This window comes from Panulirus ornatus, chromosome 12, assembly GCF_036320965.1.
Source record: "Panulirus ornatus isolate Po-2019 chromosome 12, ASM3632096v1, whole genome shotgun sequence".
NCBI classification, from domain to species: domain Eukaryota; kingdom Metazoa; phylum Arthropoda; class Malacostraca; order Decapoda; family Palinuridae; genus Panulirus; species Panulirus ornatus.
Window position 1 is genome coordinate 3587427 of NC_092235.1, and position 16328 is coordinate 3603754.

At 40.6% G+C, this 16328-nt stretch overlaps 1 protein-coding gene across 3 annotated transcripts in view; it reads right to left on the reverse strand.

Moving 5' to 3' along the window:
* Positions 1-594: 594 nt before the first annotated feature.
* LOC139751783 (uncharacterized) overlaps positions 595-16328 on the reverse strand; it is a 242605-nt gene continuing 226871 nt past the window's right edge. The window contains exons 1-2 of one of the 3 annotated variants that reach the window (XR_011713423.1): positions 5003-6654; positions 595-2357 (exon numbers count right to left, since the gene is read on the reverse strand). The gene's annotated coding sequence lies outside the window, so the exon portion shown is untranslated. Of the gene's footprint in view, positions 2358-5002; positions 6655-16328 lie in introns of those variants that run through there. The other 2 variants (XM_071667321.1, XM_071667320.1) reach the window with 2 other exon arrangements.

The window sequence follows — 16328 nt, forward strand, 5'->3', positions numbered from 1 at the left end:
AATTAATGTATCCTAGACCCACCTCTGAAGGGAGTGTACCCTTGGGGTGCCTGAGCCCGCTCGCCTTCCCCCGTCACTGGAGCTCCTATGTTGATGTATTTTACCCACTGTACGCTCTATACTGGCCTCCACCTACACCTAGATATGTATGTACACTTCACCTATACAATCACTGATATGCTTTTTCTATGGATATCCAGACAATAATCTTTCTTTTCATAAAAGAAATAACATTTATTGAATTGTAACAAACTTACCTCAATCTTCAACATTATCAACGACACGAGCAGGTTTCTCAACTAATTGGATTATGGAACTATCAAGCAAATCTACGTGGATCCGCACCCGAAGCTGGTGGAAAGAGACATTCGCCCCCACCTTGCACTTAAGTCTTTTACGACAGAATCTTGTTCATCACAAATTTCTGCAAACTGATCATAAAATCTGTCGCCTTTCTCTGGTGTTTGTCCTACTGTTATTTTCTTACGAAGCTCATCTTTAATCTATGCAAAATGAAATCGACATTTCCATCGGGTACATTTTATTCATCCCAAGATTAAGATGATCTTTAACAAAGGCCAAACATTACCGCCTACATTATTTACCATGTTTCTATCAAAGATTATACCCTGGAATTGCGTATTAGACAAAGAAGTCTATTTATTTTATATCAAACCAAGATTCAGAAATAGCAATCACATAATATCTTCTACAGATGCTTTCTCAGACTCTGACAGTTACGTAGCCTCTGAACATTAACAATACTTTATGTCATGAACCAATGACAGTAAAACAATGCACAGTTCAATATTAGTATTAGGTGCAGCGACAAGTGTAACACTGCAAACTGTTGCCACTCGTTACCACCACACATAAGTATTAAGGTTTTCTACACAGTCTAATGGCAATAAACAGACAACTTACCTACAGTGAGCTTATTTTAGGGAAAAGTAACTTTCCTTCAGGAGTTTCGTCACATTTGCTTGCAGCCAGTAACCTGAGCTCTCCTGGCTTAATGTTGAGGCTCTACATGTACTGTACTGTACGTCTGTACTTACCACCATGTACAGTAAATTTTCAATGAAAATAACATGTGTCGTGCTGTTACTTTCATATGGAGATGCAAGTGACATGACATACACTACTGATCAAGCAAATAAAAAAAGAAAGGATTGATTAAAAGGTAATTTATTTCTTTGCTAACATATCACTAATACAATAAACACAGTAAATTAATACTTCTTTTCAAAATTATTGATATTTCTATAGTGAGAGTTTTTACAAATCAAGTAATCTCTTGCACGGTTTACTGAGGCCATAATGATTAGATATGATCAAAAGGTTGTGGACATAAAGTTACATAAGTCGCAGACACCCACCAGAGATGATCATATGTGAGCAAGACCGTGACACCTGTGTTACTATAAACCAGACCTGGGAGTGAGGCAGTATGCCTCCCACACACTAGACCAGGCACTGGGCTGCTGTATTCTACACACATCATGGATAGTACAAGATACTGAATTTCCCATAAGCCAAACATAATGTCCTCAAACATCAAGACTGGCAACGTGTCTCTGTACACCAGACCTGCAGAGAAGCTTGGCGATTGTGTCACTACACAACAGGCTTAGCACTGTGGTACTGTGTCACTAGGCACAGCACCTGGCACAAGGGTCCTGTAGCACCACACATACACTAAATCTGTGGTAGTGTCTCACCACACACCACACCTGTCACGAGGGTCCTGTACCACCATACCACACCTACACTAACATTGGGGTCCTGATGTCACCAGACACCTCATCATGGTGAAGGAAGGTCTTGTAGGTCGGCAATGAGGGTGAGTAGTGTACGTAGGTGGTGAAGGAATGTAGTGTTGGCACTTTAACGCTGTACCACCACACCTACACCGACACTGGGGTACTGTGTTGCCAGACACCCACATGACACTAGGACGGTGTAACACCACACCTACACTGGCACTGGGGTACTGTGTCACCAGACACCCACATGACACTAGGACGGTGTAACACCATACCTACACTGAAACTGGGGCGCTGTCTCACCACACACCACATCTGACTCTAAGACATTTTATCTCACACTCACCAGTATTGCACCGGCACTGAGGTACTCAGTTCCTCACATACCAGACCTGGCAGGTAGTACTATGTCCCACACACCGCAAGCTTGTACCGGGATGAGGATATTGTCATACTAGTTCCGTATCTCTACCGAGGGACGGCGTTCCTTCACACATTACACTTTATACAGGGCATTGGGTCCCTCACACACCAGCCATAGCACTGTTCCTACACACCACACCTGGACCTTGGATACAGTTTTCCCACACCCTGAAAAATAATGAATATAACTCAGCACTGGTAGGCTTCCTGTAGATCTTAAAGAATAATGAATCAAGATACCTGATTATCACCACATCAAGAAAGGGAGATTTGCCTATGTGTTTCCATTTAGTCTTAAACTTGATGGTGGGATGAATCGTAATTCATTAAAGAAAACATCATGATCTTGGTAAGATGGCCATAAGACCACACATCGTCAACGTATACAAACCATATTTCTGGACTGTACTAACGGAAGTTTGGATCCCAGACTCATAGTATTCCATGAATAAGTTACTGAGAATAGGAGTGAGGGGATTTACCATGGCTCAACCTAATTTCTTTCAATAAAGATCGCCTTCATCATCTTGGAAAACGTTACTGTCTACAAAGTTCTAGTTAGTCAATGAAAGTTTTTGAATGTAGGGGCATCTCAGCCATGTTAAAGAAGAAATAATCTCGCCATATAATGTGACAAATAGCTTAGATTTTGCTAAGAAGGCTAGGATCATTAATTTGCCTGATCATGAACTCGTTAGATTTGATGTGAATTTCTCGTTACCAAAGTCTATATTGATGAAACCATGGCTTATTTAACCCTACAACACTGTCGTCAATAATGAGGAATGATTTTACTTTCCTCGGGTCCAACAATCACCGAGGGGGAAAAGATCTCATTACGGTTTATTTAAAAAAATTACATAGACTTTAAGCTTTACTTTACCTTTCTAGAATATACGAATATACAAAACATAAATGGGAGTAGTTATTGTACAAAATGCAAACAATAAAAGATACGAGAAATAAAAAGAGACAAAGGTAGAAAGAATTTGTGGGTATGTGTGTTGAGTGGTTGTGTGTGTGTGTGTGTGTGTGTGTGTGTGTGTGTGTGTGTGTGTGTGTGTGTGTGTGTGTGTGTGTGTATTTTTCAGGTTCACCATTACATGTTCCTCAGTTCAACAATTAAACGTACTTCATGTGGAGTGAGCGAGGATCTTAAGCCGCTGCAACAATGTATTAAAGTGTGTGATGAGGCTAATAGTATGTTTGGGTTCATTAATGGGACTGTTACCAATGAAACGCCTAGAGTATTATCACAACATAATCTTGAGTTGGTGAGACTCACATTTGAATCATGCGGTATAGTTTTGGCCTCCATACAATGCAGTTAATGAAGACTGTTAGAGAGAGAGAGATAGAGCACAAGTGCGAATGATATAAATGATTCCTGGAATTAGAAATTTCACTTATGAACAAAGGTAAAAAAGGCTGAATTTGCAGTCATTTAAGAAGAGAAGGTCTAGATGGGATGTGAATGAAGTTTTTGAATAGGTGAAGACCATACATAGAGGTAACATGAATAAAGTTCTTAGAATGACGCCACTGGGTAGGACCAAAAATAATAGATTTAGATAGATTCAGGTCGGATGTGGGTAGATATTGGTTCGGGAATAAGGTAGTAGATTTATGGAACAAGCTACCAAGTACAGTAGTGGAAGCTAGTTCTTTAGGTAGCTTTAAACGAAGGTTGGGTACAGGCAGTTGGTTGGTGGACAGACTCAGGACCTGCCTAGCTCAGTCCTATACGCCTCTTGCAGTGTCCTTACTTCTTATGTTATTATGTTATGTAGTTTTGTAATATATTCTAATGCAGTTAGACTGTGTATCTCTGATAATGCCTTTGTATTTTTCTACAGTTTTCTCGTATAGGTGTTACTATTAAAAATCAATCCCAGACATACAACAAACATACTTATAAAGCGGTACAAATATATATATATATATATATATATATATATATATATATATATATATATATATATATATATATATATATATATATATTTTTTTGTCGCTCTCTCCCGCGTTTGCGAGGTAGCGCTAGGAAACAGACGAAAGAAATGGCCCAACCCACCCCCATACACATGTATATACATACGTCCACACACGCAAATATACATACCTACACAGCTTTCCATGGTTTACCCCTGACGCTTCACATGCCCTGATTCAATCCACTGACAGCACGTCAACCCCGGTATACCACATCGATCCAATTCACTCTATTTCTTGCTCGCCTTTCACCCTCCTGCATGTTCAGGCCCCGATCACACAAAATCTTTTTCACTCCATCTTTCCACCTCCAATTTGTTCTCCCACTTCTCCTCGTTCCCTCCACCTCCGACACATATATCCTCTTGGTCAATCTTTCCTCACACATTCTCTCTATGTACCCAAACCATATATATATATATATATATATATATATATATATATATATATATATATATATATATATATATATATATATATATATACACATATATATATATATATATATATATATATATATATATGTATATATATATATATATATATATATATATATATATATATATATATATATATATATATATATATATATATATATATATATATATATATATATATATATATATATATATATATATATATATATATATATATATATATATATATATATATATATATATATATATATATATATATATATATATATATATATATATATATATATATATATATATATATATATATATGTATCATTTTACAGAGATATTAGTGTAATAGCAGAGATGAAACAATATCATTTGTTCAGCAGTGTGGTGTCTCACCTGTTTGGCGCCTGACCTTCCTGGTGGGGTCCTCTGTGATCTTGGGAAAGATGGGTTTGACGTCATGGGTCGCTCCACTACACGCAGGTCGCGGCCAGTTCTTCTCATGAGACCTGGGATGCGTTCAACTACCTTGTGTTTTACTATACTGCTTTTTCGGGAAAAACATTTAGGACACTCTGAACATAGGTATGAACTCTCCGATGTCTTCCTTAATCACCTCTTCAAGAAAATTGTTTTTGACATTCTGAACACCGGTATAGCTTCTCGCCTGTGTGAACTCTCAGGTGTCTGACTAAAGCGCTTTTACTATGAAAAGTTTCTTGACATTCTGAATACTGTTATGGTTCTTCGCTTGTGTGACCTCTCGATGTGTCACTTGAGTACTTTTAGCAGATTTTTTTTTTTCTTTTTACTAATTTGGCTTCTCGGCTGTGTGAACTCTCAGACGTTTTACTAAATTACCTCTGTTATAGAATTGTTTATGACATTCTGAACATCAGTATGGCTTCTCGCCTGTGTGAACTCTCAGTTGTGTCGCTAAATTGCTTTTCTGAGAAAAAGTTTCTTGACATTCTGAACATTGTTATGGCTTCTCGCCTGTGTGAATTTTCAGGTGTTTCACTGAATTACTTTTCCGAGAAAAAGATTCTTGACATTCTGAACATTGGTATGGCTTCTCGCCTGTATGAACTCTCAGGTGTTTCACTAAATTACAATTTTGAGAGAATTGTTTTTGACATTATGAACACTGGTATGGCTTCTCGCCCATGTAAACTCTCAGGTATTTCACTAAACTAATTTTCTGAGAAAAAGTTTCTTGACATTCTGAACATTCATACGGCTTCTCGCCTGTGTGAACTCTCAGGTGTGTCACTAAATTACACTTTTGAGAGAATTGTTTTTGACATTATGAACATCGGTATGGCTTCTCGCCCGTGTGAACTCTCAGGTGTGACACTAAATCACTTTTCTGAGATAAAGTTCTTTGACATTCTCCACACTAGTATGGCTTCTCACCTGTGTGAACTCAGATGTTTTACGAAATTACGTCTGTGATAGATTGTTTTTGACATTCTGAACATTGGTATGGGTTCTCACTAGTATGAATTCTCAAGTGTGTCTTTAAATCATATTTTCTAGAAAAACACTTTTGACAATCTGAACACTGATATTGCTTTTGTCCAATGTGAACTTTCATCTGCCACACTAAGCTGTTCTTAAGGTAGAAGGTACTGTTATTCTTTACACTGATATGTCTTCTGAAAAGTATGTAATTTCATGTGCCTATGAAGATAGACATGTTCTGTAAAGCTTTTCTGACACTCAGGACATTTGAATGGTTCTTCTTTTTTTGTTTATGACCTTTTATCTCTTGTTGTCAAAACTGTTTGAGGAGGTTTTGTTGTACGGAGAATATGGTCCTGGTTGTCCTTCATGGCTGCAGTCCTCTGTACCACCACAACACATTTATAACACAGTGTAGCTCACTCTGTCATTCAATAACTGCCGCCCGTGACACCATGAGATGCTTCGCGAGTGAACACCAGAGGTAGAGTGACTTATCCTGGCTAGAGTATGTGGGATATAAAGCCAACACATCCCAGGTCACACGTGGTGAGGTGAACTGGCTTCGACCCTTTTTTACTGGAACTACCTCTGACCTCACACCCGTCATCCCCAGGATCATGGAGGGCCCCAGGGAAACGGAGAGGTCAGGCGCCACCCAGGTGAGACACCACACTGCTGACCAATCGGTATTGTTTCAGCCCTGGTAATTCTAGTATATCTATTTGTTTCTTTTGTTGGATTTAACGGCGAGCGACCTATAGTTATGATCATTAGTCATGCAACCCAATTTGATTTTTGATTGTATAACGTCCCTACATAATAATTCTATTCATATCTGTAACTGCTATCTAGTCCTATAGGGGAATGGTGATAACATTAATAATAACAATACAAAAAAATTAAATGGATACTGGAAGAACAGTTTGTAAGTAGGTATTATGTTAACGTGGCAGCAAACACCACCCAGTCGGCACAACATCCACTAGTGCTTCTGCCAGGAGGGGTGCGAAACAATGGGACAGGTTAAAGAGTCCTTCACCATAGCATGATATATATATATATATATATATATATATATATATATATATATATATATATATATATATATATGGCACCAGGAACTTGGCACCAGCTACACTGACATGAAGTCTGTTCTGAATGAGGCAGGTATTGCTCTTGACAGGAAAACCATGCAGAATATGGCCATATGGGAGCCTCGCTCATTTAGAGCTCTAGCATTGCTGACTAAAGCCAAGCAAGCAGAAATGGGCCTGAATTCTCTTGATGGTCCCCCAGCAGCTGGTGTCATCACTCGTGGAATGCTTTAGACGGATACTGTAGAAGTGTCTTTTGACAGTTCTTATGGATGTTACTGTATAAAAAACTAGAGTGCTAATGATATTGAAATGATACTTGATTGATGACTGATTAAATTTCAATTAATTAATTGATGACTGATTAAATTTCAATTAATATTTTTGAATTTTTTGAGTAAATTAAAAGTTTACAAATATGTATTGTGAATTATTATGTGGAAAATATAAGTATTATTCGCTAGAGGGGACGGGAGCGGGGGGCCGGAAATCCTCCCCTCCTTGTATTAACTTTCTAAAATGGGAAACAGAAGAAGGAGTCACGCGGGGAGTGATCATCCTCCTCGAAGGCTCAGAGTGGGGTGCCTAAATGTGTGTGGATGTAACCAAGATGTGAAAAAAGGAGAGATAGGTAGTATGTTTGAGGAAAGGAACCTGGATGTTTTGGCTCTGAGTGAAACGAAGCTCAAGGGTAAAGGGGAAGAGTGGTTTGGAAATGTCTGGGGAGTGAAGTCAGGGGTTAGTGAGAGGACAAGAGCAAGGGAAGGAGTAGCAATACTCCTGAAACAGGAGTTGTGGGAGTATGTGATAGAATGTAAGAAAGTAAATTCTCGATTAATATGGGTAAAATTGAAAGTTGATGGAGAGAGGTGGGTGATTATTGGTGCATATGCACCTGGGCATGAGAAGAAAGATCATGAGAGGCAAGTGTTTTGGGAGCAGCTAAATGAGTGTGTTAGCGGTTTTGATGCACGAGACCGGGTTATAGTGATGGGTGATTTGAATGCAAAGGTGAGTAATGTGGCAGTTGAGGGAATAATTGGTATGCATGGGGTGTTCAGTGTTGTAAATGGAAATGGTGAAGAGCTTGTAGATTTATGTGCTGAAAAAGGACTGATGATTGGGAATACCTGGTTTAAAAAGCGAGATATACATAAGTATACTTATGTAAGTAGGAGAGATGGCCAGAGAGCGTTATTGGATTACGTGTTAATTGACAGGCGTGCGAAAGAGAGACTTTTGGATGTTAATGTGCTGAGAGGTGCAACTGGAGGGATGTCTGATCATTATCTTGTGGAGGCTAAGGTGAAGATTAGTATGGGTTTTCAGAAAAGAGGAGTGAATGTTGGGGTGAAGAAGGTGGTGAGAGTAAGTGAGCTTGGGAAGGAGACCTGTGTGGGGAAGTACCAGGAGAGACTGTGTACAGAATGGAAAAAGGTGAGAACAATGGAAGTAAGGGGAGTGGGGGAGGAATGGGATGTATTTAGGGAATCAGTGATGGATTGCGCAAAAGATGCTTGTGGCATGAGAAGAGTGGGAGGTGGGCTGTTTAGAAAGGGTAGTGAGTGGTGGGATGAAGAAGTAAGAGTATTAGTGAAAGAGAAGAGAGAGGCATTTGGACGATTTTTGCAGGGAAAAAATGCAATTGAGTGGGAGAAGTATAAAAGAAAGAGACAGGAGGTCAAGAGAAAGGTGCAAGAGGTGAAAAAAAAGGGCAAATGAGAGTTGGGGTGAGAGACTATCAGTAAATTTTAGGGAGAATAAAAAGATGTTCTGGAAGGAGGTAAATAGGGTGCGTAAGACAAGGGAGCAAATGGGAACTTCAGTGAAGGGCGTAAATGGGGAGGTGATAACAAGTAGCGGTGATGTGAGAAGGAGATGGAATGAGTATTTTGAAGGTTTGTTGAATGTGTCTGATGACAGAGTGGCAGATATAGGGTGTTTTGGTCGAGGTGGTGTGCAAAGTGAGAGGGTTGGGGAAAATGATTTGGTAAACAGAGAAGAGGTAGTGAAAGCTTTGCGGAAGATGAAAGCCGGCAAGGCAGCAGGTTTGGATGGTATTGCAGTGGAATTTATTAAGAAAGGGGGTGACTGTATTGTTGACTGGTTGGTAAGGTTATTTAATGTATGTATGACTCATGGTGAGGTGCCTGAGGATTGGCGGAATGCGTGCATAGTGCCATTGTACAAAGGCAAAGGGGATAAGAGTGAGTGCTCAAATTACAGAGGTATAAGTTTGTTGAGTATTCCTGGTAAATTATATGGGAGGGTATTGATTGAGAGGGTGAAGGCATGTACAGAGCATCAGATTGGGGAAGAGCAGTGCGGTTTCAGAAGTGGTAGAGGATGTGTGGATCAGGTGTTTGCTTTGAAGAATGTATGTGAGAAATACTTAGAAAAGCAAATGGATTTGTATGTAGCATTTATGGATCTGGAGAAGGCATATGATAGAGTTGATAGAGATGCTCTGTGGAAGGTATTAAGAATATATGGTGTGGGAGGCAAGTTGTTAGAAGCAGTGAAAAGTTTTTATCGAGGATGTAAGGCATGTGTACGTGTAGGAAGAGAGGAAAGTGATTGGTTCTCAGTGAATGTAGGTTTGCGGCAGGGGTGTGTGATGTCTCCATGGTTGTTTAATTTGTTTATGGATGGGGTTGTAAGGGAGGTAAATGCAAGAGTCCTGGAAAGAGGGGCAAGTATGAAGTCTGTTGGGGATGAGAGAGCTTGGGAAGTGAGTCAGTTGTTGTTCGCTGATGATACAGCGCTGGTGGCTGATTCATGTGAGAAACTGCAGAAGCTGGTGACTGAGTTTGGTAAAGTGTGTGGAAGAAGAAAGTTGAGAGTAAATGTGAATAAGAGCAAGGTTATTAGGTACAGTAGGGGTGAGGGTCAAGTCAATTGGGAGGTGAGTTTGAATGGAGAAAAACTGGAGGAAGTGAAGTGTTTTAGATATCTGGGAGTGGATCTGTCAGCGGATGGAACCATGGAAGCGGAAGTGGATCATAGGGTGGGGGAGGGGGCGAAAATTTTGGGAGCCTTGAAAAATGTGTGGAAGTCGAGAACATTATCTCGGAAAGCAAAAATGGGTATGTTTGAGGGAATAGTGGTTCCAACAATGTTGTATGGTTGCGAGGCGTGGGCTATGGATAGAGATGTGCGCAGGAGGATGGATGTGCTGGAAATGAGATGTTTGAGGACAATGTGTGGTGTGAGGTGGTTTGATCGAGTAAGTAACGTAAGGGTAAGGGAGATGTGTGGAAATAAAAAGAGCGTGGTTGAGAGAGCAGAAGAGGGTGTTTTGAAATGGTTTGGGCACATGGAGAGAATGAGTGAGGAGAGATTGACCAAGAGGATATATGTGTCGGAGGTGGAGGGAACGAGGAGAAGAGGGAGACCAAATTGGAGGTGGAAAGATGGAGTGAAAAAGATTTTGTGTGATCGGGGCCTGAACATGCAGGAGGGTGAAAGGAGGGCAAGAAATAGAGTGAATTGGAGTCATGTGGTATACAGGGGTTGACGTGCTGTCAGTGGATTGAAGCAAGGCATGTGAAGCGTCTGGGGTAAACCATGGAAAGCTGTGTAGGTATGTATATTTGCGTGTGTGGACGTGTGTATGTACATGTGTATGGGGGGGGGGGGGGTTGGGCCATTTCTTTCGTCTGTTTCCTTGCGCTACCTCGCAAACGCGGGAGACAGCGACAAAGTATAAAAAAAAAAAAAAAAAAAAAAAAAATAAGTATTATTTTCATTAATTCCAATCAAAGGTTTTTGTTGCTGTTTTATTTTTTCTTTTGCGATTGCGATTCAGTTTTGTATGACTTTTTTACCATTAGGTTTATCACTCCACTGTTGTAGTTACCTACAGAGCTGAAATAGTAACTAACGGATACTTCCAATTTTTAAGTACATTTCAAAAATAACAGAATTAATTCTGATGTGTAAGGAGACTGCTTCTTCCATCCAAGAACTTTATATATTCCATTACCCATTGTCATAATTCTGCTCATCCTTATATATATATATATATATATATATATATATATATATATATATATATATATATATATATATATATATATATATATATATATACTATCCCTGGGGATAGGGGATTAAGAATACTTCCCACGTATTCCCTGCGTGTCGTAGAAGGCGACTAAAAGGGGAGGGAGCGGGGGGCTGGAAATCCTCCCCTCTCGTTTTTTTTTTAATTTTCCAAAAGAAGGAACAGAGAGGGCCAGGTGAGGATATTCCGAAAAAGGCCCAGTCCTCTGTTCTTAACGCTACCTCGCTAATGCGGGAAATGGCGAATAGTTTGAAAAAAAAAAAAATAAAAATATATATATATATATATATATATATATATATATATATATATATATATATATATATATATATATATATATATATATATCGAGGATGTAAGGCATGTGTACGTGTAGGAATAGAGGAAAGTGATTGGTTCTCAGTGAATGTAGGTTTGCGGCAGGGGTGTGTGATGTCTCCATGGTTGTTTAATTTGTTTATGGATGGGGTTGTTAGGGAGGTGAATGCAAGAGTTTTGGAAAGAGGGGCAAGTATGAAGTCTGTTGGGGATGAGAGAGCTTGGGAAGTGAGTCAGTTGTTGTTCGCTGATGATACAGCGCTGGTGGCTGATTTATGTGAGAAACTGGTGGATGAGTTTGGTAAACTGTGTGAAAGAAGAAAGTTAAGAGTAAATGTGAATAAGAGCAAGGTTATTAGGTACAGTATGGTTGACGGTCAAGTCAATTGGGAAGTAAGTTTGAATGGAGAAAAACTGGAGGAAGTAAAGTGTTTTAGATATCTGGGAGTGGTTCTGGCAGCGGATGGAACCATGGAAGCGGAAGTGGATCATAGGGTGGGGGAGGGGGCGAAAATTCTGGGAGCCTTGAAGAATGTGTGGAAGTCGAGAACATTATCTCGGAAAGCAAAATTGGGTATGTTTGAAGGCATAGTGGTTCCAACAATGTTGTATGGTTGCGAGACGTGGGCTATGGATAGAGTTGTGCGCAGGAGGATGGATGTGCTGGAAATGAGATGTTTGAGGACAATGTGTGGCGTGAGGTGGTTTGATCGAGTAAGTAACGTAAGGGTAAGAGAGATTTGTGGAAATTAAAAGAGCGTGGTTGAGAGAGCAGAAGAGGGTGTTTTGAAATGGTTTGGGCACATGGAGAGAATGAGTGAGGAAAGATTGACCAAGAGGATATATGTGTCGGAGGTGGAGGGAACGAGGAGAAGTGGGAGACCAAATTGGAGGTGGAAAGATGGAGTGAAAAAGATTTTGTGTGATCGGGGCCTGAACATGCAGGAGGGTGAAAGGAGGGCAAGGAATAGAGTGAATTGGATCGATGTGGTATACCGGGGTTGACGTGCTGTCAGTGGATTGAATCAGGGCAAGTGAATCGTCTGGGGTAAAGCATGGAAAGCTGTGTAGGTATGTATATTTGCGTGTGTGGACGTATGTATATACATGTGTATGGGGGTGGGTTGGGCCATTTCTTTCGTCTGTTTCCTTGCGCTACCTCGCAAATGCGGGAGACAGCGGAAAAAAAAAAGAATATATATATATATATATATATATACGAATAAAGTGCATATGAACGCGCACCTTCATAGAACATACAAACCTTCAACAGCCAGGATCGAACCCGGGACCCCTGTGCAAGAGGCAGGCATGCTGACCGCTAGGCTATGGGCCTGGCTAATAGGAAACAACTATTCGAATACTAAGTACTCGAATACCCTTCGTCTCACAATGGTGAGCAACGGGGTCTATACCGTCTATAATGTTACCCTAACAGTAGTTTCCTATTAGCCAGGCCCATAGCCTAGCGGTTAGCATGCCAGCCTCTTGCACAGGGGTCCCGGGTTCGATCCTGGCTGTTGGAGGTTTGTATGTTATAGATATATATATATTTCTATTTTGCTTTGTCGCTGTCTCCCGCGTTAGCGAGGTAGCGCAAGGAAACAGACGAAAGAATGGCCCAACCCACCCACATACACATGTATATACATACACATCCACACCCGCAAATATACATACCTATACATCTCAATGCACACATATATATACCCACACAAACATATATATATATATATATATATATATATATATATATATATATATATATATATATATATACCCATGTACATAATTCATACTGTCTGCCTTTATTCATTCCCATTGCCACCCCGCCACACATGGAATAACAACCCCCTCCCCCTCATGTGTGCATGGTAGCGCTAGGAAAAGACAACAAAGGCCCCATTCGTTCACACTCAGTCTCTAGCTGTCATGTAATAATGCACTGAAACCACAGCTCCCTTTCCACATCCAGGCCCCACAGAACTTTCCATGGTTTACCCCAGACGCTTCACATGCCCTGGTTCAATCCGTTGACAGCACGTCGACCCCGGTATAACAACATCGTTTCAATTCACTCTACTCCTTGCACGCCTTTCACCCTCCTGCATGTTCAGGCCCCGATCACTCAAAATCTTTTTCACTCCATCTTTTTACCTCCAATTTGGTCTCCCACTTCTCCTCGTTCCCTCCACCTCTGACACATATATCCTCTTGGTCAATCTTTCCTCGCTCATTCTCTCCATGTGACCAAACCATTTTAAAACACCCTCTTCTGCTCTCTCAACCACACTCTTTTTATTACCACACATCTCTCTTACCATTACATTACTTACTCGATCAAACCACCTAACACCACATACTGTCCTCAAACATCTCATTTCCAGCACATCCACCCTCCTCCGCACAACTCTATCCATAACCCACGCCTCGCAACCATACAACACTGTTGGAACCACTATTCCTTCAAACATACCCATTTTTGCTTTCCGAGATAATGTTCTCGACTTCCACACATTCTTCAAGGCTCCCAGAAATTTCGCCCCCTACCCCACCCTATGATTCACTTCCGCTTCCATGGTTCCATCCGCTGCCAAATCCACTCCCAGATATCTAAAACACTTCACTTCTTCTAGTTCTCTCCATTCAAACTTACCTCCCAATTTACTTGACCCTCAACCCTACTGTACCTAATAACCTTACTCTTATTCACATTTACTCTCAACTTTCTTCTTTCACACACTTTACCAAACTCAGTTATCAGCTTTTGTAGTTTCTCAAATGAATCAGCCACCAGCGCTGTATCATCAGTGAACAACAAGTGACTCACTTCCCAAGCTCTCATCCCCAATAGACTGTATACTTGCCCCTCTTTCCAAAACTCTTGCATTCACCTACCTAACAACCCCATCCATAAACAAATTAAACAACCATGGAGACATCACACACCCCTGCTGCAAACCTACATTCACTGAGAACCAATCACTTTACTCTCTTCCTACACGTACACATGCCTTACAGCTTCGATAAAAACTTTTCACTGCTTCTAACAATTTGCCTCCCACACCATATATTCTTAATACCTTCCACAGAGCATCTCTATCAACTCGATCATATGCCTTCTCCAGATGCATAATTGATACATACAAATCCATTTGCTTTTCTAAGTATTTCTCACATACATTCTCCAAAGCAAACACCTGATCCACACATCCTCTGCCACTTCTGAAACCACACTGCTCTTCCCCAATCTCATGATCTGTACACACAACAAAAAAACTATCGCGCAGAGGGGGTTTGAAGACGTGTGTAATGATCACTGACCTACCTGTTGTACCATGCCGGTAGGGTTGGTATACGTGCCTGGAAGCCACAGGTTTCCAGAGTCCTATGCTAGACCCATGTAAGTTACGTGCCACAAGAGCGGCATTATATTATTAACAATAAAATTACATCATACAAGGCAGTACGAACCCCTACTTTTGAATTGGTGTGTGTAATATATCTGTGAGACACACACAGCTATATGCGGCAACCCCCGCATGTGGTAGCTGCAGCATACCTCAATGTGATGCCAGGTAAACACAATAGCTTCATATTGTATAGGTGTAATTTGGGAAGAATATGTTTTACTATTGATATTGTATTATTCTATAGCACATCTGGGTTCGTGGCAGTCCATAAAGGTTATCTTACACCGCCATTTCGTGTCCATGCAGGAAATGTAATGAGACATGCGATATATTTTTGAAACAATGAAACAGCGCGGGTATAGTTCACTGCGAGCCAATGTCGAAAGGTTGTTTTTGTGGTATATCTAATTTTACCATGGAGACCTCACAAGCGACACGTGAAGCTATTCTACAGCTTCATAATGAGGGCTACAGCGACTCTGAAATTGGGAGACGTCTTGGTATTCACCGGTCAACCGTAGCACGATGGATTCACCGACAGGCAGAGTTGGGCAACACAGACAACAGGCATCGGCGTGGGCGCCCACGTTGCACAACCCCAGGTAATGATGTTGCATATATAGGTATACTGGACCACTTGATGTTATGTAAACAACCACATCACATGTTATATTTGCAATATGTCATCCTTTCCCTAGGCCATAGCAGCTGTCATTGCTGCTGCCCCCTTCACGCCCGCTAGCAACATTCGGGATACTCTTGGTCTGCAGTGCACGCCTCAAACTGTCCGAAACAGACATCACTCTGAGGGGCTACGTGGTCGCATACCAGCAACAAAACCTGTGTTAAGTGAGGCAAACATGGAGAGCAGGGTGGAGTATACGTTGGAGTATGCGGACAAGCCACATCAGTTTTGGGAGAACGTCATCTTTTGTGATGAAAAAACCTTCTGCAGCGATGGTCCCCCTGCAAACAAACATGTTTGGCGGCATCCTAACACCAGGTTAGCTCTTTCTCTGTCTGTCTGTCTCACACACACACACACACACACACACACACACACAGAGGTTATGCTATATAACATATTTTCCATTTTATAATGACAATTCATGGTGAGGCCAACATGAACAACCGTTCCGGAAGTGCTTTGAAACCATGGTGCCACGGCCACCACAGTCGTTTGCTGCTTGAAACGTCCTGTTGTGCTGCAGTATTACATTTGAGTTATGCACACTCATTATTTTTTAAGTGAATAACAGTGATCATGATCACTTTATACGGCATATGTAAATACTGTAGCAATAATCTCCATTTACGATATGATATCATAATAAATAATTATTATATATTAAGTTAGTTAATAT